This window comes from Sus scrofa, chromosome 4 (assembly GCF_000003025.6).
Source record: "Sus scrofa isolate TJ Tabasco breed Duroc chromosome 4, Sscrofa11.1, whole genome shotgun sequence".
In the NCBI taxonomy this organism is placed as follows: Eukaryota; Metazoa; Chordata; class Mammalia; order Artiodactyla; family Suidae; genus Sus; species Sus scrofa.
The window spans coordinates 12,379,456-12,401,392 of NC_010446.5; the positions used below are offsets into that span (position 1 = coordinate 12,379,456).

General features: G+C 49.7%; 1 long non-coding RNA gene across 10 annotated transcripts in view; it reads right to left on the bottom strand.

The window, feature by feature from the left end:
• LOC106509952 overlaps positions 1-21,937 on the bottom strand; it is a 220,853-nt gene that overhangs the window by 191,249 nt on the left and 7,667 nt on the right. Inside the window, exon 1 of one of the 10 annotated variants that reach the window (XR_002343094.1) lies at positions 2,526-4,948. The exons of the other annotated variants lie outside the window; for them this stretch is intronic. This is a non-coding gene — a long non-coding RNA (uncharacterized LOC106509952). Of the gene's footprint in view, positions 1-2,525; positions 4,949-21,937 lie in introns of those variants that run through there. 10 annotated transcript variants of the gene reach the window in all.

A 21,937-nucleotide genomic window follows, 5' to 3' on the forward strand; every position in this document is an offset into this window, starting at 1 on the left:
GAATTTCACTGCATCACTTGGCACAGAAGCTTTATACAAAGGGGGCAAGTACAAAGACCATCTCTTCTCTCCCTTCTCCATCACGGCCTCCCCCAGAATGACACAGGAGTTAACTGTGTAGACTCTGAAGTTGTGGCATCTGGATTTGAATCCAGGATCCCCTACCTACTGCCTGGGAAACAAGTTTCTTAGCGTCTCCATGCTAAGAAGTCTTCTCTTCTGTAAAATGAAGACAAAGTACACAAAGTAGTGCCTGACACCCTGCAAGCATACAGAAAGCTCGGATTATTTTATGATTAGCAATTAGCATTTTTCCTATCATATCCAGCTTCTGGAACTGCCCGGTTCTGGTCAATACTGACAGGGACACTATCTTCCACAACAAAGGGCTCAAACTTGCAGTCCCTGGCAAGTTCAGACCATGAGGCTCAGCCTTGACCTGACCATCTACAGTCTGCATCAGGCATTCATTCAATTTCCATTCATTCAAGAATACTTACAAACCACCCACTAAGCATCGAACCACACAGAGAACAAGAAGGACAAAGTCACAGCTTCTACCGTCTAGTGGAGGAGACATACCCAAAACAAGAAGCAAGAGAAATCAACAAAAACTGTTTAAAGACTGTGGTTGGTACCACAGTGGACATCAATGGCGTCAGTGACTCAGAATCCCAGAGGCCAGGGAAGGGGCCTAGGGGACGCAGTGGGCTGAGCAGGTGACTAAAGGTGGGATGACAGGAAGCAGCCTTTCAAAGAGCTGGAGGAAGAGTGTTCCAGGAGGAAGAACCATAGCATCAAGAGTTAGGGAACTGGGGTGCTGGGCCAGAGAGCAACCAGATGAGATTGGGTGATGGCAGGGCTGGGCCACTCGGGGTTTCCTCAGAGTAAGAGGCTGCCGGGGGCAAGGAAGGGGGTGTGGGTTAAGCTGCAGTGTGGCTCTGCCTGCCCTGAGCAGATCGGTCTATAAGAGGACCACAGTAGAAACAGAGGGACAGGAGCTCCTGTTGTGGCTCAGCAGTAACCATCCCGACTAGTATTCATGAGGACACAGGTTCGACCCCTGGCCTCGCTCAGAGGGTTAAGGATCAGGTGTTGCCATGAGCTTCCGTGTAGTTCGCAGATGCAGCACGCATCCAGCGTTGCTGTGACTGTGGGGTAAGCTGGCAGCTACAGCTCTGATCCAACCCCTAAGCCTGGGAACTTTCATATGCCACGGGCACTTATGGAAAAAAGACAGAAAAAGAAAAAAAAGAAGCAGAGGGACAGTCAGGAAAGAAACGATATACAGGCCACAGAAGATGACGGTGGCCGGACTGGGGTGGCTACACTGGAGTCCGAGAGGGGAGGACTTTGGAGGGAGAATGAACTAGAGTCTACGCAACTCAAAACGAGATGCAGGATCCTAAACACTGGTGTTACCTGTGAGCTTGTCAGAGAGCTGATGCTCAGACTGCACCCTAGAGACCTGGAGGGGGGCCCAGGAGCCTGGGTTGTAACAAGCCCTCTGGATGGTTCTGAGGTCCGCTCAAGTCTGAGAAACACTGGATGCAAAGACTGACAGAGAACACATGCAGGTCTGTGCCCCGGGGAAAGCTTCCCTTTCCCTCTGGGGCCGGGCAAACCCCAACCCCTGTAGCCAACAAACTGAGATCCTCAAGGTGGTTTCTAGAAAATACTAAGTCCAAGGGGGCGATGCCTGCCTACCCACTGGGGCCAGCCCTGGCCAGGCTGCAGGAGGAGGGAGGGGAGCTGGCAGGAGCCGGCCGGCAGGGCTGGAGCAGAGGGCAGGGGGGCTAGGAGAGGCTGCATTCCAGATCCAGGAGAAAAAGGAGGGCAGTGGCTCAGAGTCCTGGGGCAGCACCGTCCTGAGGTCCAAGGGATGACAGAATGCGTGAAGTGGCCTGTGGGATCTCACTGGATCCCTCAGCCACCTTTGTAGTCCTAGCCCATTTATTCCCTGGGGCTCTGTAGGGCCCAGGGGACTAGGAGAAAGGAGCGGGTCACAGATCCAGGACTCTTACACAGAGGCCATAAAAAGCCATTCCCTCCACAGGCCTGGGGGGGCAGACCTGCTCTCACAGACGTCACAGCATTCCATGTGGGAGTTCCCCTTGTGGCTCAGCGGTAATGAACCTGACTAGCATCCATCAGGATGCAGGTTTGATCCCTGGCCTCACTCAGTGGGTTAAGGATCCGGCGTTGCCGTGAGCTGTGGTGTAGGTCACAGATGTGGCTCGGAGCTGGTGTAGCTGTGGCTGTGGTGTAGGCTGGCAGCTGCAGCTCCAGTTCAACCCCTAACCTAGGAACTTCCAGATGCTGCGGGTATGGCCCTAAAAAGCAAAAATAGAAATAAAAAAATAAAGCATTCCATTTCTCTCCTCATTCCTCCCAACCTCAGGGACGCTCATCATGCAAGATGATACAGCAAGGCAGGGACCGGGGCCCAGAGTGGCCGGGAGAACAAACAGGGACTCACGGATACGCCCTCGTCTCTCCACACGTCTGGCCACCATCACTCTCACCTGGAATAAAGCAACATGGTCTCTCCAGCTCCGGGGCCACTCTGTCCACGTCGCCAGCTGCTTCATCCCATCCTGCCTTCTCTCCTACCCCCAATCCAACCACCCCCCTTCTTCAGCTTCTGCAGTCCTGCCAGCCTTCTGTTCCCCAAATAGCCAGGCTTGCTCCCATCTTCCTTGAGAAATATCTATCCAGACCTCTGATAAGTGACAATCCTAAAAATACCAAATGCTGTCATCTGCTAGAATGTCATCTGCCATAATAGGCAAGGCATCTCTTCTAGATGGTGGAGTAGCATTCCCCCCAAATTCATGTGTCCCCAGAACTTCAGAATGTGACCTTATTTGGAAAGAGTCTTTGCAAAGAAACTGGGTAAGGTGAGGTCATACTGGATGAGGGTGACGTCCTTTCAGGAAGAGGGAAGAACACAGGGACACACAGGAGAAAGCCATGTGAAGATGGAGGCAGAAACTGGAGTGATGCGACTGCAAGCCAAGGAACTCCAAGAATTTCCAGCAACCACCAGAAGCCATAAGAGACAGGGAAGATGCTTCCCTAGAGGCTGCAGAGAGTGCCTGGCCCTGCTGATCCCCTGATTTGGGGCTGCGGGCATCCAGAACCGTGAGAGAATAAACACCTGTTGCTGTAAGCCCCCCAGTTGGTGGTAGGGCGTTAAGGCAGCCCTAGCAAACCAACGTGGCATCTCTCCAGCCCCTGCCCCAACCCTGCAGAGGGAGAATTCCCACTCTCGCTGCCCAGATGGAAATCGAGTGAGCCCTGCTCAGGTTCACACAGCCAGAAAGGGACAGAGCTGGGATCCAACCCAGTCTGACCACGGAAAACGGGTTCTCGACACCAGTCTGAGCAGTCACCCTCTTCTTATAGACAGATGCAAAAAAAGGAGGCCTGACAAGCAATACCAAATGAATGCCTCGCTTCCTTAAGGCCTCTGGCAGCTCTTCTGTCAGAAAGGGTTTCTGGGAAGCTCTGGGTACCAGGGAGAGAAGAACTGGCTACTGACTGCTTCTAAGAACAAACAAAGGAGGCCTAATTCTGAAGTTGTAACATAATTTTTTTTTTTTTTTTTGGTCACTGGGCCAATCCCACCTCCTATTTATATGCACATACACACACATGTAAAAGGTTGCATGATATGCCATATGCACTCATTACTATTATTATTTTTTTGCTCATCACAGAGTCCCTTGTAGTCTCTGACCTGACTCATTATTATTATACTTGGCTTAGACGCTAACAAGCTTACCTTCTAAACAGGCGTTCTGGGCAAAAGGTCCAAAAATCTTTAACTGGTCGGGGCGCAGAACTTGGAACGGCATCTGGCATGTAATTATTGCTAAGAGGAAAAAAGAGCCCCCGTCTTGTCAGCCTTCCATTTCAAGCTGAGACAAACTGGCCACAAGCACATCCATGAAAGGGTGGGTTTCGTGGGACATGCATGTCTTCGAGTCAATTCACGGAGCCCCGTCGGGATGAATGCGCTCATTCACGCTCTCCGGATGGCCTGTCCTTAAGGTCCCTCTCGCCCCACGTTTCAAGGGAAACTTGGCCTATCTGGGCTCCCCAAACCACCGTGGAGAGGTTTCACGCAAGTTTCTATGAAAACTGGGCCTGTTTGCTTTATCATTTTAAATTGCAAAATACATGCCTGGCCAAAGAGAAATACAAACACCACGAGGCTGGTGCTGCGACGCAGGAGGAGAAGCCAGAAGGCTTCACCGTCCAGCTGAAAAAGAAAAGCCCTCACGCTCCGTGGAGGCTACTGCCTCTCGTTGTTATTATTATTGTTGCTGTTATCAGTAAGTCTTACTTACTCAGAATCTTAAAACAGTCTCTCCCGTCGGCGTGTCACAGCCCCGCTGGCTTCACCCGCCCTCATTGGTAACGAGGAGCTAGACCAACAAACAGCAAAGTAGCCCTTGGCCTGAGGTCTACTTTGGGAAGGAGACGAGGGAAAGGCTGGCTCTGCTCTGCTGCAATGTGCCCAGGTGTGAACAGCCCCAGAGCACTGGCATGTCTGTCTTTTTTTTTTTTTTTTTTTTTTTTCTTCAGGGCCACACCTGCGGCATATGGAAGCTCCCAGGCTAGGGGTCCAATCAGAGCTGTAGCCGCTGGCCTACCCACAGCCACAGCAATACCAGGTCCGAGTTTCAACTGTGACCTACCCACGGCTTATGGCAACAACGAGCCTTAACCCACAGAGCGAGGCCAGGGATTGAACCTGCGTCCTCATGAATCCTGGTAGGGTTTGTTACTGCTGAGTCACAGCGGGAACTCCTGGCCCTTCTCAATAAGGGTCTTCTGGTCAGAAGGGCCATCATCAAAAAGTCTACAAACAATAAATGCTGGAGAAGGTGTGAGGAAAAGGGAATCCCACACTGCTGGTGGGAATGTAAATTGGTGCAACCACTGCAGAAAACAGTATGGAGAGTCCACAGAAAACTAAAAATACAATTACCATTTGGTCCGGCAATCCCACTCCTGGGCGTCTATCCAGAGAAAACTATGACTCGAAAAGACACATGTACTCCAAGGTTCACTGCAGCACTATCTGCAATAGCCAAGACATGGAAACAACCTAAATGACCATCAACAGAGGAGTGGATAACAAAGATGTGGTACTATACACAATGGAATATTACTCAGCCATTAAAGGAAAGAAACAACGGCATTTGCGGCAACAGGGATGGACCTAGAAATTAACATGCTAAGTGAAGTCAGTCAGTCAATGAGACGCCAACATCAAAAGCTTTCACTGACATAAGGAATCTAAAAAAAAGACACAATGAACTTCTTTGCAGAACAGATACTGACTCACGGACTTTGAAAAACTTGTGGTTTCCAAAGGAGACAGATTGGGGGGTGGGGGGATGCACTGGGGGTTTGGGATGGAAATGCTGTAACACTGGGTTGTGATGATCATTGTACAGCTATAAATGTAATTAAATTCACTGAGTAATTTTAAAAAATCAATGTATATGTTAAAAAAGAAAACTATTAAATCGCATATTTCCATTGTCTAGCAAAAAATAATGATAATAATAAGGGTCTTCCCTCTTAGGAAGGGGATGATCCAAGCCCTGGGAAGAGAGACCGATGCCTGCCCCCAGCCCCACCCCCAAGATTCACAAGGCTATGTTCAATTTCAATGAAAAAACCAAAAAGTGGGCCTAAAAATGCTTTCATGTTTCCTGAATTGGTTGTTGGATTAAAAAAAAAAAAAAAAATTGCTCACCTCTGAACTAGATGGCCTCCGAGGACAGGAGGAGGCTATAGCAGCCGGGCTCAGTGGCTGTGATGACGCAGCTGGGGGAGCAAGCAAGGGGCTTCCCACAGGGGCTGGGGGCACCAAAGGCTTCTGGGAGGGAGGAAGATGGGGTTTTCAGCATTCTGCTCCTGTCCCACTGACGCACAGAGAGCAAGATGCTTCTTTAGGACTCACCTCAAATAACCCCTAAGACGCATGGTCTGGGGCGGGGCAGGGAATCCACCCTCTGTGCCAGAAAGAAAGAGGAAAAGAAACCTTTCCAAGGAGCTGCCACCTCCGAGCATGGGGCCTGAGGGAGCAGCAGCTCAACCCTGCAAGCAGAGCGGCCCTGAAATTCTTGGAACAGGGCTTGGTTCAAAGAAGGATAGGAACAGCCTGCATAGACTCTTCCTTCTGCAGGAGACACAGGGGCCAGGAGGCGGGCTGAGGAGGAGGCAGCCAAGGCCCCCAGCCTCAGGCCTGCTCAGTCAGGCTCAGGGCTTCCCACACGGGCCACCCCCAGGGGAGGAACAGAGGGTGGCCAGCCTCCTGGGGGTCTGGTGGGGGGCGGGGGTGTCCAGGACTCAGGCTGGAAGATTCTGAAAGGCAGGAAGGATACCTGCAAGGGGGTGAGAGCTGGGCTGTGTGAGGGGAGGCTGGCCTGGGATTCAGATGGAGAGCCATAAAACAGAGAGATTTCTGAAAACTCCTAGGGCCTCTTATAAATACATTAGGAAGCAGGATGGCATTCAAGGATCTTTTACTACCCAGTGGACTTTGAAGGATTTGTTTGGTTTGGTTTTTGTTTTTGTTTTTTTAACAACACCCTCGGCTTGCAGAAGTTCCTGGGCCAGGGATTGAACCCCCACCACAGCAGTGACGATGCCGGATCTTGGAGTTCAGAGAACCCCCAAGAACTTTTTTCTTAGTGACTGAAGAACTAATACATGCACATGGTTAAAAACTTCCAGGTTAAAAACTTCCAGCAAGATGAAAAGCGTCACAGAGTCAATGCTAAGCTTCCCTCCTGCTTAGCAAGTGAGCCTCCTTAGAAGCGAGCCTCTTTAGGAGCTCCCTTCATGGCGCGGCAGAAACGAATCTAACTAGGAACCATGAGGTTGCAGGTTGCATCCCTAGCGTCGCTCAGTGGATTAAGGATCCGGCGTTGCCGTGAGCTGTGGTATATAGTTTGCAGACGTGGCTCAGATCTGCTGTTTCTCTGGCTGTGGTGTAGGCCAGCAGCTGTAGCTCTGATTTGACCCCTACCCCGAGAACCTCCACATGCTGCAGGTGTGCCCCTAAAAAAAAGCCAAAAAAAAAGAAAAGTGAGCCTCTTTAGAAGCAGCCACTATTATCATTTTTTGGTTCGTCCTTCCTGATATAGTCCGAGCGCATGTGCGCACAGGTGTGTATGTGTGTGTGTGTATGTGTGTAAGAGAGATCTTCCTTATACATGAATGGGAACACGTAGGAAATTCCAAAAGAACTACAAACCATCTGAAGCCTTTGTCGCCCATCAAATGGCAAACCTGGATGGGTCTCTCCTGACTTTGAGGAGCCTAAACTCCAAACCCACCTGCCATGAGCTATGGGCCCCCAGCTTGAGAAGCTACCCTGTGGGTTGGTTGGACTCAACCCGGAGAATGCTCAGGTCTGCGGGAATGCACCAGTAACTAACTAGTAATTGGTCAACCTACCTTTACTGAGCACTCTCCAGGGACAGGTGCTAGGCCAAGCGAGTTACAGGCACCACCTGGTCCAACCTTCATAACCACCTCAGGAGGTAAGGACGGATTTTTTTTTTAATCCCCATTTTGTAGGAAAAACAAAAAACAAAAAACCCTAAGGTCCAAGAAGCAAAGCAAATTGTCCCGGGTTACGAAGTTGATAAGCCGTACATAGCTTGGATGCAAATGCACTTCTCCCCTGTTCAGCATTTGGGGGGACACACATAACAGGAGGAGAGCTGCAGGTCATATGACGCAGGTATTCATCCCCAGCAAGGCTGGCCGACTGCAAGGAACACACAACCAGGCAAATGGGTGAGAGGCTGAAGCTAAAACCTTTGGTTTGGCACCCAAGACCCATGCTTTTGATTTCCACCGAAACAGGTAACAACGGAACACAGCAGGGCCCTCCTGAGAGGTCAGATTTATATTAGCTAGTTTCACCCTCCAGCAGCCCTAAAGTAGGTGTCATAATCCACCCTTAACCAATGACAAAACAAGGTTGATGGAGGCCTGGAAGCCGAGTGACCTTCCCAAGTTATCTGAGGTGATAGGACAGTGATTGGTCCTCAGACCCAGGGCAGAATTCTTCCCACTCAGCCACAGCAAACCTCAGCACATAACCAGCACTGCAGGCCTACGAAGCTGCTCCCGTGGCCCAAGCAATAAAGCATGGTGTAGGTCGCAGATGTGGCTTAGATCTGGCGCTACTGTGACTGCGGTGGAGGCCAGCAGCTACAGCTCCAATTTGACCTCTAGCCTGGGAACTTCCACATGCCATGGGAGTGGCCATGAAAAGAAAAAAGTTTTAAAAAAAGAAAAAAGAAAAATAGATTTTAAAAAAGGAAAAAAAAAAAAAAACAGTAAGAAAGCAACTCCATAAAGGAGAAATGTCTGACATTATTTTGTGGCTGAATTTTGCAAAACCAAATGGGAAAGTGACCTAACGATGTGCATTAAGAACCTGAAAACTGGAGTTCCCGTCATGGCTCAGTGGTTAATGAATCCGACTAGGAACCATGAGGTTGCGGGTTCAATCCCTGGCCTTGCTCAGTGGGTTAAGGATCCGGCGTTGCCATGAGCTGTGGTGTAGGTCTCAGACTCGGCTCGGATCTGGTGTGGCTGTGGCTGTGGCTGTGGCGTAGGCCAGCAGCTACAGCTCCGATTAGACCCCTAGCCAGGGAACCTCCATATGCCAAGGGAGCAGCCCTAGAAAAGACAAAAAAAAAAAAGAACCTGAAAACCATCTAGAACCTTTGACTTCCTCATCATTCTACTGCCAGAAATCTGAAAGATGGAATAGGTTTATTCACACATGTGCACATATTGGTATAGACACACCCGTATCAGACACACACATCTCAGCACGAGTTATGAGAGAAAAATACAGGAAATGGTCTTAATACTCAAAATTACAGGTAAAATTGGGAAAATGACAAACTATCCTTGCAACGGGATGTTACAACGTTACGTTGCCTGAAAAATGAACTTAAAAGCCTGCTTTTAACACCATGTGGAAATACTTCTATTACATTAAGAGGAAAAACCCAATAAAAGTGTCAACATTAAGTGATCTCACATTGAAAAGAAAGACGCAAAGCAAAAAGAAAGGAAATGCAGCAAACGTGTTAACATTATTTTCTTCCTTATACTCTTGACATTTCCCAATTCTTCTAAGCAAATCACCTCTATAAATATAAGCATTATTCAAAAGAAATGATGACCTGGGCTGCTGGATAAAATGAGCAACAGTGTAATTTGAGATCAAGAGTGGAATCTGCTTCGCCTAGATTTTCTTTTCAAATTATGCTCCTAACACGCTACATGATCCTGCAAAATATGGGAGCCAACTTAGAGATTGATGGGGAAATCCAGTAAAACGTGGCGCAAGCCCAGAAGAGCCGAGGAGAGCAGAGGAGGGGAGTTCAGGAACCACCCACACTGTGGCAGGTCCAAGAGTAACCAGAACACAGGGGAGCAGGGGGCTGGGGGTTCCCTAGGAAGTGAACTCAGAAACTGGGGGATGGGGGTGGGGCCTGACGAAGCTGACTAAGACTTCAAAAAGCAGGAGTTCCCGTGTGGCTCAGCAGGTGAAGGATCAGGCGTTGTCACTACAGTGGCTCGGGCTGCTACCGTGGCTCAGGTTCGATTCCTGGCCGGGGAACTTCCACATGCCGCAAGCACAGCCAAAAAAAAAGACAAGGGTTCAAAAGGCAGCTACTCTGAGGATAAAGCCCAGTCGTTCAAGAGGAGGAGGCAATCTGAAACCCAGGACAGGGAGTGGTCCAGATAGCACACCTACAGCTCGGATGTTTAGGGAGGACTCTTGAGAAGTGTGAGCATGCAAACACTGGTCCCCAGCGTTTCACCTTTTAGAATTCACCTGCAGATAAAGCCCAGAAGGCTGCCGTCTGTGTCGCAGTCTAGCTGGGCGCTGTCTGATAGAAATGTAATGCCAGCCACATAGGTAGTTTAAATTTTTCTAGTAGCCACATTAATAAATCACAAAAAGAGAGAGATAAACTTAATTTTAATACTGTATTTGTATTTAACCTAATAGAGCTAAACCTTATTTCAGCATGTAATCAATAGGAGCACGTGTTAAAGAGTTTCTTTTCCATCCTCTGTTTTGTCCTAAGATGTAGAAATCTGGTGCACACTGCATTCTTCCAACAGATTTCAGTTTGGACGTTTCCACAGTTCGAGTGCTCAAGAGCCACAAAGTGGACACAAGGGACAGCACAGGTCCAGTGACAGCCTGAAGAGGCCCCAAGCTCTCCGGCCACTATATTTCTAGCTGAAACATGAGGATGGGGAGTTCTCTTGTGGTGCAGCAGGTGAAGGATCCGGTGTTGTCACTGCTGTGGCTTGGGTTCCGTCCCTGGCCTGGGAACTTCCACGTGCTGCACGTGCAGCCAAAAAGAAACAAACGAACAAATGAGGATGGACTTAATCTCTGTCCTCTTTCATGGTCAAATCCAGTTCAACAACCGCCCATTGATTATAAGAGTAAACATATACACAGCCCCTTTTGGCTACCAGAAAACAATGCTTCCTCTAGTTCTTAAAAAGTGCTTCGGAAACGAAAGGCTCAGAGTGGTCAACTGTCAGCGCAAAGTCACACAGCCAGGTGAACCAGCATTCAGGCCTCCTGCCTACAAATCCAGTTCACTTCTCTTCGCTTACTGTTACCCCCCTGGCAAACGGGTCCCTTCTTCCCTAGGGGAAATACTACCCCTCCCCAGGGGATCACAGGCAAGTCACTGAAATTTAATGAGCCGTTCGGTGCAGCAATTTTCAAAGAGCACAAATCCTGCATCCTCCTCTGCTTCCTGGGCAGAGGAACATCTGGAAGTTTAAACCACTCAACAGCTGGAAGACATTCTCATCCTTAGAAAGCATAATTTATTACTCCAACAGTGAAAACCAGGCTGTTGCTCTGGTGGGCGGTGGCGGGGGGCGGGGGGGGGGGGCAGGACTTTCCAGCCATCCTTTTCTTGGTTGGGAGGGAGCGTGTTTGCCCTGCGCCCCCTGACCCACTAGAGTAAATGGAGTGAGCCTGCTGCTAATCTTCTGTTCAGATTAAGTCCCAAGCACAGCAGCATCCCTTCCCCAAGAGAAGATGGCCTAAGGGACATCTGTCTTCTGATCCCACCTCTGCTACTGCGGCTCACCTTGAGGGGGGGCTTCCCCCAACAGGACAGGGCAATGGATGCCACTAAGTGCCCCAAGCGTTTCCTTATCTCACATCTCAATCCGCTACCTGGAACCCGGAGGGAGAGAGAACCTAGAGGCAGAGGAGCAAACCAGTTAAACACATATTCTTTTTTTTTTTTTTTTTTTTTTTTCTTTTTACGGCCGTACCTGCGGCATATGGAAGGTCCCGGGATAGGGGTTGAATCAGAGCTGCGGCTGCCGGCCTATGCCGCAGCCGTGGCTACACTGGATCCCAATCACATCTGCAACCTACACCCCAGCTTGCAGCCATGCCAGAGCCTTAACCCACTGAATGAGGCCAGGGATCAAACCAGCATCCTCGGGGACACTGTGTCAGGTTCTTAACCCCCTGAGCCACAACAGGATCTCCTAGACACAGAGATTCTAAAAGCAGGCTTCAAATCATGGCTCCAATCCTGCTACACATTAGCTGTTACCGTGGACAGTCACTTACTTTCCTGCCTCAGTCTTCCCATCAGTAAAGTGGGGAGATTAACACTGTTGTAAGAATTAAATGCATGGATTGGATATGAGGCAGAGTGCAGATCACAGGGGGAGCTATTTACATGTGAGCTGATAGGATTCTGCAGATGAGGACATCAAGGAAGGAAGCAACGAACGTCACTTTGCAGAGACAGGGCTCCTGCATGGATCCTTAAACGCCAAAGCTGGAAATTTAAGAAATGAAGCGACGCGTACCACTGGGCTTTTCCAACGGGAAAGCACTCAACACCTTCACTCTCAGCCCACATTTCCTGATCCCCTGCAGGCTAGAGGCCCAGCACTCATGTGCCTACTCAGGGCTCAGGGCCCAGCTGGATACTCATAAGCAGCGCTTAGTAAGCACCTACGATAGGCTGGTTCTGGGGGAAGCTGTTAATGCACAAAATCTCTTTCAAGAATACTACTTACTTACTACCTGATTTTACAGATGAGCAAACTAAGAGTCAAGACGGCAATTTCCCCAGGGAGATCTGAGACTTTTACAGGTGCAGGTAGACCTCAAACTGAGAAAAGACTGCACTCTTATCATTATGCTCTTTGTCTATGCTTCTCTCTCAGGTGAGCGACTATCTGTGGCTTTGGGTGGCCTCTGCTACCAAGTATTAGGATGACTCGAAAAGCCAGGCAGAGCCCCCGGCTCTAAAAAGCCCAGGCCCTGGGTCTAAGCCATAATGAATGAATAAATCTTGCTGATGAAATGGGTCCCACTCCTGGCAGAGGGACCTACCTGCCTGCGGGCTGGAATGTGAAACAGGCAGCAGTGTGGGAAGATCGCAGCTGGAGGCTGATCCTCTTCCACTGCAATCAGTTTATCTGTTTCAGAACGGCTTATCCTGGCGGGGGTATCTAAGCTGAGGGCCATTGTAAACACACCTCCACTGGAGGAGGTGCCCTGCATTCCTACATTCCATGAAGAAAAGCCTGGGAAGCACAGATGGGAAGAGGGCGAAATCCCACCTGGGCAGGTCAAGATCGCCTGGCAGAGAGCAGTGATCCAGCCGGAGGGACTGTGCACCTGCCTGGAATCCAGGGCCCACGTCGAGAACAGGTAACCTGACCCAGGCCTCTTTCCCAATCCCACCCATCCCACCGCCAAGGGGCAGCCTTCTCTGAGTCATGACCCTCAGGGCATCTGTTTGGACCCCAGCATCAGGCTGCGGCAGGTAGAAGAGATCCTTAAAGGCCCACAGGGAACAATGCTAAAGACAGGGAGCGCTTACTCACTCAGAGCTGTTATCACCCCCGCCTTGTGAGTTAATCAAGGTGCCCTATCTCATTTAAACTTCCAAATGACGCAATGATGCAGACCTTTCATCCCGGTTCCTGCTGAGGAAACAGGCCAAGTTAAGTTCACTGCACAAAGGACTAAGTCACAGAACGGGGCAAAGGGAAGAGTGAATCCGTGGCCATCCCGTTCCAGGACTCCTGCTCCAACAGCATGTCGTTTCAGATTACCGATGAGGGTCAACAGTCCCCGGCCAAAGGTGCCCCTTCTGATGCTGAGAGTCCAGGAGCCCAAGAAAACCCCAAAGAAGCCTTGAGTCCTATCGCCTAAGCCCGAAACGCCGGCACATGCGACCAGGTGTATAAGAACGCTCACGGCAGCTCTGTCTGTCCTTGGGGTGTGGGGGGGTTAAAAAATAACAGTAATAAAAACTGCCCACAACTCACATGTCTTTGGAGAGCTGATAAATACACGGTGGGCTGTTCACACAATGGAAAGGGTGACTGCAGTGAGAAAGAGACCACAGAGCCAGGCATCCACACGCACTGAGCATCTATCGAGGAGAAAAGCAAGCTGCACACGGTGCAAACGTTTGTCAAACTCGAGTGGAAAAAGTAAGCCACATCATACTGAGGGGAAAGCATTTTTAAGCAAGGACATCATAAACACCAAAACTCAGAATAAGCATTAGTTCTGAGGGAGAACACCAGGGGGGGGTATAGTTGGGGGACACTAGAAAAAAAGATGCAATTCGACCTTGGGTCACATTGGGGTTCCTACACAGGGTGGGGGGCGGACGGGAGGTGGTTTGCGACGACGCTTGTGATGCCATCTTCTTTCGTAGAGAACAAGAGCCCACCAGGGACTAACTGTTGAAGCTACAGGAAACTCGCTCCCCATTTCTGTGACACCAAAAATGTCTGCTGGTCATTTGTTGGGTGGGAAGCACAACTCCCAAAGAGGACTCTGACAGGCACGTGGTAAGTCGGAATGCTGGTGAGTCTCTGCCAGGGTCCAGGTTGCTGAGAGCTCCCCTCCACTGCTGGGAAATGGGGTGAGAGTATCCTCCTGACAAAGCTGCTGACAAGATGAACGAGAGCGCTGGACGGAGATCTCAACCCAGGGCAGACACTGGCCACTGGAATTCAAAGCACAGACATTCTGGTAGAGCACGTGGTTGGGACACAGGCTCTGCCACTGCCAGCTGGATGGCCCTGGCTAAGCTTGGCACAACTGTATGCAGCTCCCACCAAGAGCACAGCAATAGAAGAAAAAATAAATAAGACCGACTTCATCAAAATGAAACGCCCCTGTGCATCCACGGACACTTTCAAGAGAGTGAAAAGCCAACCCAAAGAATGAGAGAGAAATACCTATAAATCGCCTACCTGAAAAGGGATTCATATCCAGAAACTATAAAGACCTCCTACAAGTCAACGTCAACCAAAAACATTTCTCCAAAGAAGATGTACAAGTGGCCAACAAGTACCTTAAAAGATGCTCAGCATCACTCATCATTAGGGAAACACAAATCACAACCACCAGGAGTTACCACTTAACATACTTATTAGGATGGCTATCCTAAAATTTAAAAAAGAGACAGACTGTGACAAGTGTTGGCAAGGATGTGGAGATTCAGGAACCCTTCTGCATGGCTGGTGGGAACAGAAAAGGGTGCAGCTGCTGTGGAAAACGGGGTGCAGTTTCCTCCCCCTCGAATGTGCATCATAATCCCCACCTCACAGGTTTGTGGTCAGACTGAGATGCAAAGATGATTTTCATGCATTCACTCAACAAACAACCCTGGGGCTGGACAATGTGGAACAGGGAACACAATAAAGGGAACAAAAATCCCTTGACGCTTGTTTTCTATCGGGAGTTACACAGGCAAGACAGATTAACGCAGACCGGACTTGAGACTGCGGTGGGTGCTAGCTCAGAGGAGGGGGACCTGCTGAGGTGGGTGAATGACACTGAAGGGGGGAGACACTTCACTGGCAAAGTGACAAGAGGTGGGGCGGTGGGGGGGTCTACTGGAGGGCTAGGAGCTGGGCGGGGTTACAGGGCAGTTGTTGGCGGGGGAGACCAGCATCTAATGGGGGGGGGTTCTGAATAGGACCTACATGATCTGATCTCGATTTTATCAAGACCACTCTGCTGCCAGGAGAACTTAAAGCTCCACGAAGAACCACAATGACGATCATTCGTAATCACCTGGTTTCCCCGAGAAGACACAGACTGATACCAGAAGGAATAAAACTGGGCAAGGTCAGGTGCCCACCATGGCTTCAGCGAGAAACTGGCATTGGGGATGAGGCTGTTCTGTGCATTCACTCATTTAATCCTCCTAATTGCCCTAGAACGGCAGGGCTGTTATTCCCATTTTACAGATGAAGAAACTGAGGCACAGTGATTTGGTGGCAGAGCTGAGGTTCCGGACCATCTGGGGTCAGAGTTTCAGAGACAGGAGCCATTGTGCTGCCTAAAGCTTATGAGCCCCTTTCTTTCTTTCTTTCTTTTTTGTCTTTTTGCCTTTTCTAGGGCTGCTCCCGCAGCATATGGAGGTTCCCAGGCTAGGGGCTGAATCGGAGCTGTAGCCACCGGCCTAGGCCAGGGCCACAGCAATGCGGGATCCAAGCCGCATCTTCGACCTACACCACAGCTCACGGCAATGCCGGATCCTCAACCCACTGAGCAAGGCCAGGGATCAAACCCGCAACCTTATGGTTCCTAGTCGGATGCGTTAACCACTGCGCCATGACGGGAACTCCACGAGCCCCTTAGGGATGCTGGTCCAGGGACCTAGAAGTTTTCCTCCATCCGGAGTTTCTCTGTCAATCTGTTCATCATCCTCCCACCCTCACTCTCACTCACCACCACCGATTTCTATGTAAAACTAAAACAGGTCATGACAGAAAAAAAACAAAACCTGTAAGCCCTTTTACTATAACTCACATCACCTAAGACAACTACTTTCACTTTTCCCTTTGCTCTCTCAACCTCTATCCAGAGACCGTCTCATTTAGAACCTGAGATGTGGGGTTCTAATAGCTCAAACTTGCAGCCAAGGTCAAAACCGTCCTGCCCTTTGGGGACGCGAAGAAGAGGGGGGTGGGCAAGTGGGGAGTGGGAATAAAGAGAAATTTCATCTAGGGAAAAGGATTCATTTATGCTTCCTGGGTATCTGGAGTTAACAGACTGGTTAATGGATTGTTTCCAAACCCAATCCTTGTCCTCTGACCTGGGTTCCAACCTACCTTTTAAGAGTTGTGTCACCTTGGGCTAGTCAATTAACCTCTTGGAGCCTCAGTCTGTCCCATCTGAAAAATGGGGTTGCTGATGGTTCCTATCCCATAGGGAAGTGCTGAGCAGGGGTCATGAACTGAACGGAAGCCCTGGGCACTCTGCCCATCACACAGTGGGCTCTCACAGAACACAGCAGCGATTGCTAATCATCATACCATCGTTAGCACTGCAAAGCCTTAAATCAGCCAGAGACAGGAAATAGCATTCCCATTCAGAGATAAGAGACGGGGCAAGAGACAGCAGTCCTTCTTTCCCTAACAGCCAAACCCACCTCCTTCTGCCGCCCACCAGCCCTGTCCAGTACCCTCTCTCCAGGCTCACCTCCTCTAAAAGAAGCCTTCTGGACCAGCGGGCCTCAGTTATCCGACCCTCATGGACCCATCTAAGGCACCTGCCCTCTGAAGCCATCACTTGTCATCAGCTGCTTCATCTCCTGAGTTCCAGCATCACCTGCCCATCATCGTCTGTGTCCCTGCACTAGACTGGGGTGGGGGGGTGCCTCAGAGGGACCCCCAAGTGTGACTGCGAGCCCTGGCACAGCGCCAGGGAGTGAAGACACCCAGTAAATCCTGGGTGACTGAACATCACTGTTACTTTAACTGTGATTTTTCCCTATAATTAGTTCAGTTAGTCTTTACAGGACTTCATACGGCAAAGTTATCAACAATGGCATGGCATCAGGGCTTCGTCTCTCTAGGATGTCGTTTTATCACAGCTCTGAACAACGCTAAATAAAGACGATGCTAAAAATAAATAAATAAATAAATAAATAAATAAATAAAAAAGAACGATGCTGCACTATAACCAAAGCTGCGCTAATGCTATACCATCTTTGCCAGTGGTCTTACTCTTGCTCTTCGTCTCTCAAGGGCAAGGATGGATCTTTCAGACTCGTAAAACCGCAGTTCCCTTTGACTTCCCCAGAGCCTTGCTCGGTTGCAGGCACGCAAGTAAGCCCCTATCATCCCCAAGCACATCCTTAGTGAAAGTTTTGCCTCCACAACTCAAAGATGAAAAGATGGGAAACAATGCACAAAACAGGGTGAGGCTTTGCTTCCTCCTGCCTTTGCTCCTTTAAGCAACTTTGCCTTGATGGCGCACCCTATACGAAGAGGAATCTGAAAATCATGCATTTTCCCCTGATGGAAACCAGCCAAGGCTCACCAACTTGGAGGTCGAAAGGCAGTGAACTGGCCAGAAACCACCACTGCTTGAGAACAGCCTTAACAGCCCAGCAAGATACAAAAGATCTGAGGTCTGGCTTCCTCAAAAAGAAAAAAGAAAAAAAAAAAAAAAAAAAAAAAAAAAGCCAATGTGCTGAGGGGGCGGTGGAGAGGGAAAGGGAAAAAGGAAAAGAGGAGGAAATTCAGGAAATGATTACTTTTCCAGGGACACACAGCCTATCAAGTGACTGAAGAAGCCATTCAGAATAGCATCTGTGCAAACAGTTCTAAGGGGGAAAAAATGTGAATACCGAGCTATTGCAGCATCAATAAGAATTTAATCAGGACACACCCACCAAGACCTGGCCACTCCCTGCAAGGTGCTGGGGGCACAGCAAAGCATGTCATGTCTGGAAGAGCTTGTGCAATGGGAGAAGGAGAGCCATAAGCAGGGGTGGAAAACTGCTGGCCCTGGGGCCACATCTGGCTCACATGTGGTTTTTTTGGCCTGGGAGTGTTCTTTAAAAATCTGAATGGAGGAGCCCCCCTTTGGTTCAGTGGGTTACGTATCTGGAGTTGTCACTGCAGTGGCTCAGGTCAATCCCTGGCCCAGCAACTTCTGCATGACATGCCACGGGCAAAGCCAAAAAAAAAAAAAAAAACTTTGGAAACATCTGAAAACCAGGTGAATTTACATTTTTAAAAATATGATATCTGGCTTCTCTTAATTTTAAAAGTAGAAGATCTAGCCAACAGTGAATCTCCTCTGTGACATGAGGGACATGGGGAGGCAGGGAAGGGGAGCTGGAATCAGAGTCTGGAGAGGGGCCTGGTTGCTGGCCAGTCCACACACTTCCTCCTGTATTCTAGGGGGCCCACCTGGCGTGTTCATAGTATCTGCTCATCTTCCTAAGCAGCTGAATTTGCAAGCCTCAACAGGAACCCCTCAGCTGCAACACAATACACTGGGACGTGAGCTATGACAACCCAGAGGGCTTGGTGAGTGAAGGAATGCTTCCTGGAGGGGGTGACCCTTACACTGAGTCCTAAAACGTAACAAGAAGTTAGTTGGGAGAGGAAGTGAGGGAAGGAACTGAAATCTATCCTACTTCCCCAGCCGGCTGCTTTTCCCCCTGGTGAGACGTGAATGTCAGAAGTGAATCTGCAGACACGCATCCTCTAAAAGGATCGATTGCGTCATTCCAAACCTTCATTCTTCATTCTTTTTCTTTCTTTCTTTTTGGCTTTTTAGGGCCTTTCCCACGGCATATGGGAGTTTGCAGGCCAGGGGCCGAATCGGAGCCACAGCTGCCGGCCTACACCACAGCCAAAGCAGCACGGAATCCTAGCCGTCTGCGACCTACACCACAGCTCATGGCAACAACAGATCCTTAACCCACTGAGCGAGGCCAGGAATAGAATCTGCATCCTCGTGGATACCGGTCGAGTTCGTACCCACGGAGCCACAGTGGGAACTCCAAAACCTTCATTATTCAAATCCTTATTCGCTAGCTGCCTCCGACCAGACGAGCCTGCCTTCTGATCTAAGCAGAGGCATCCAACTACAAAAAGGACTCAGCCTTGAGGGTGGGCAAGGACCTGGTCTTTTTCCCAGACCCACTCTCGTCAGCAGCTCAATCAATGCTCACCAGGGCCTATTATGCAGCAGGCACTTCAACTAATAATGGGAAGCCATTAAAAGCTTTTAAGTCGTTGAACTGCAGGATCTAGTTTGCCGTTTTAAAAGCCAGGAGGAAGGCAGGAGTCTGCTGCTGGTGGATGCTCTCGGGAGGGAGTCCTGGCACCAGTGATGTCAGGTCCTACTGCTGGACCCAAAGGGATAGAGCAGCGTCATCAGGGGTCAAGGGTGCCTGCAAGCACTCAGGGATAAAATGCGAACGCCGCTACGTGCTCTCCTAGCCTCGGCTGCATGGACCAAGTGCTGAACCGGTGATCTCCCCTTCCCTTTAAAAAAAAAACCTTTGCATTTCCTTTTTGATGGGATAAGAATGTGGGGAATGTCTTTAGCTGAGAAAGTATGTATGGATTGTCCAGGGAGATGACAAGGAAGAGACACGCCTCTGGCCAACCTCCAGGCGCGGGGAGAGGCCCAGGTCAGCCAGGAACTCGGCACCGAGCGGGGTCAGGGGGCGGCCTCCAAGCTCCCCTTCTCCCTGGAGGGCTCTTTCTAGGAGGCCGCGACCTCCTGAGTGTCCCTGCAAGGTGGAGGAGCAGAATGCCAGCACTCTGGGCAGCACCGCCTGCCTGCAGGAGAAGCCCCAGGTCCCCACCGAGGTGTCCTCTGAGCAAGAACCCAGCTGGGACAGTCTGGCCCGGCCTCACAGGTTTTTCTCAGGCCAAATGTGATTGAGTGTTTTATAAAAAGCAGCGATACACTGCAAGGACAGGCGTGATCGCTCTTTGAAATCTCTAGATGGGAAGATAGGCTCAGGGACCCCAAGGCTGCCCCCGGCCCGGCGGGCGCATCGTTACTTAAGTGGGACTATGGGATAAACGCGTCACCATAAATGCCAGAAGGGACCTCTGTCCCTACAGCTGCTCTCCCATAAATACCAGAGACTTTCCACACGGAGGCCCTTTTCTTTTTCCACTTTCCTTTGGAAAAACAGGAAAAGCCAGGCATCCAGCAAGCGGATAACTGGTGTACTCTCAGTCACGCTAACTAGAATGTTCTCCGGCGGCCCCAGGCCCAGGACACTGCGTGTGCACAGGGCTCTCTGAAATGCCACTCCGATCTTGTCCCTTGTTCACAACTCCCCACGGCTCCCCTCCGCCCTCGGGATAAAGTCCGAGCTCCTCACTGGGACAGCCCTTGGCTACCTGACCCCACGTGGATCCCTCCAACTCCGCCCTCCAAGCACAAGTCCTTTCTCTCCCCAAAATAAATACTGAATCTGTCCTCTTCCCTCCTTGTCTGCTGCTGGAGCCAGGGTCCAGGTCCCTTGTCTAGACTGCTGCCATACAGCCTCCAAACAGGCTCCCCCATCACCACTACCAACCACCCAATCTACTGCCCACCCAGGAAAAAAACGTCAATCAAATCAGGCCCCGCCCCACTCAGCCGCCCCTAGAGGCTCAGACCAGTGCTTAAGGCCCTCCAAGATCCACCCTGCACCCCAGCCTGGTCCTGGGTCTCTCGCCCCTGGATGTTGACTCGACTCCACTCTGCCACAGGAGTCTCCTGACATTATGACTGTCCCACCTGATGGGGCCCTCCTGTTCTCTTGGGCTAGAATACCTTGCCCTCAAACTATTTTTTTTTTTTTTTTTTTTTTTTGTCTTTTGTCTTTTTGTTGTTGCTGTTGTTGCTATTTCTTGGGCCGCTCCCGCGGCATATGGAGGTTCCCAGGCTAGGGGTTGAATTGGAGCTGTAGCCACCGGCCTACGCCAGAGCCACAGCAACGCGCGATCCAAGCCGGAGTCTGCAACCTACACCACAGCTCACGGCAACACCGGATCGTTAACCCACTGAGCAAGGGCAGGGACCGAACCCGCAACCTCATGGTTCCTAGTCGGATTCGTTAACCACTGCGCCACGACGGGAACTCCCCTCAAACTATTTTTTAAAAGAACTTAAAGAACCTTGAAGTTACAACCATGAACACAGGATCATCTATGCTCCTACGCAGCTTTCCTTACTGCATGGTTTCAAAATGCATGTGTGATATATGTGTCTCTACTCTTTTACAATGTATTAAAGCTAAAGTTAAAGCAGCCTTTGACTCTCACCACCAGCCCCGCCCCCTCCTCCCACCCTGGAGGATGAGAGTGAGATTGATCTAGAACCTTCAGTCAAGTGTGTAATACACACTAGGCCTAAGTGTTCAAGACATATCAGCCCATCATAGACAGGAACAAACATCACACGTCTCACCACAGAACAGCAAACTTGGCTTCAGTGCCAATCTCATGAGTTACAATATCTACCTAAAACTTTATGCCATGATGCAATAACCCTAGGACTGGGGATTTGTAAAAAAAAAAAAAAAAATCATATGAAAAATAGGACACTTAAGAGATACATAAGCTATAAGTAGCTCTATTATGACCGAAGCATCACAGACATTGTTATCTACCTGATAACAATGACATGGACAAAAGCATAGGTAATAATATTCAGGAATGCTCACAACTTAATGCCAGCTAGGAAAAGTCAGGATGCAAACATACATACCATAATTACAACTTTTTTTTTCAAAGCAACAATAAAGACAAAATAACTATTGTATTTAACTCAAGAAGTAATACTTATCTTTCTAGACTTTCTCCCTTGGATTTGAGAGAGAAGTTTACATGTTTTCCCTTCGAGGAAAGAGAATCCAAATTTCCCTGATTACAATTCTGTCCACCAAGGGCCATTTCAGGTACCTCTCTCCTAAAACATAACCTCTCCTCCATCTGTCACCATTCTCAACGTAATCTGAGAGGTTGGCAGGATCCATCTAAATCACATTTCCCTGGTCACCAAGGCTCTCAAGAGTTCCCC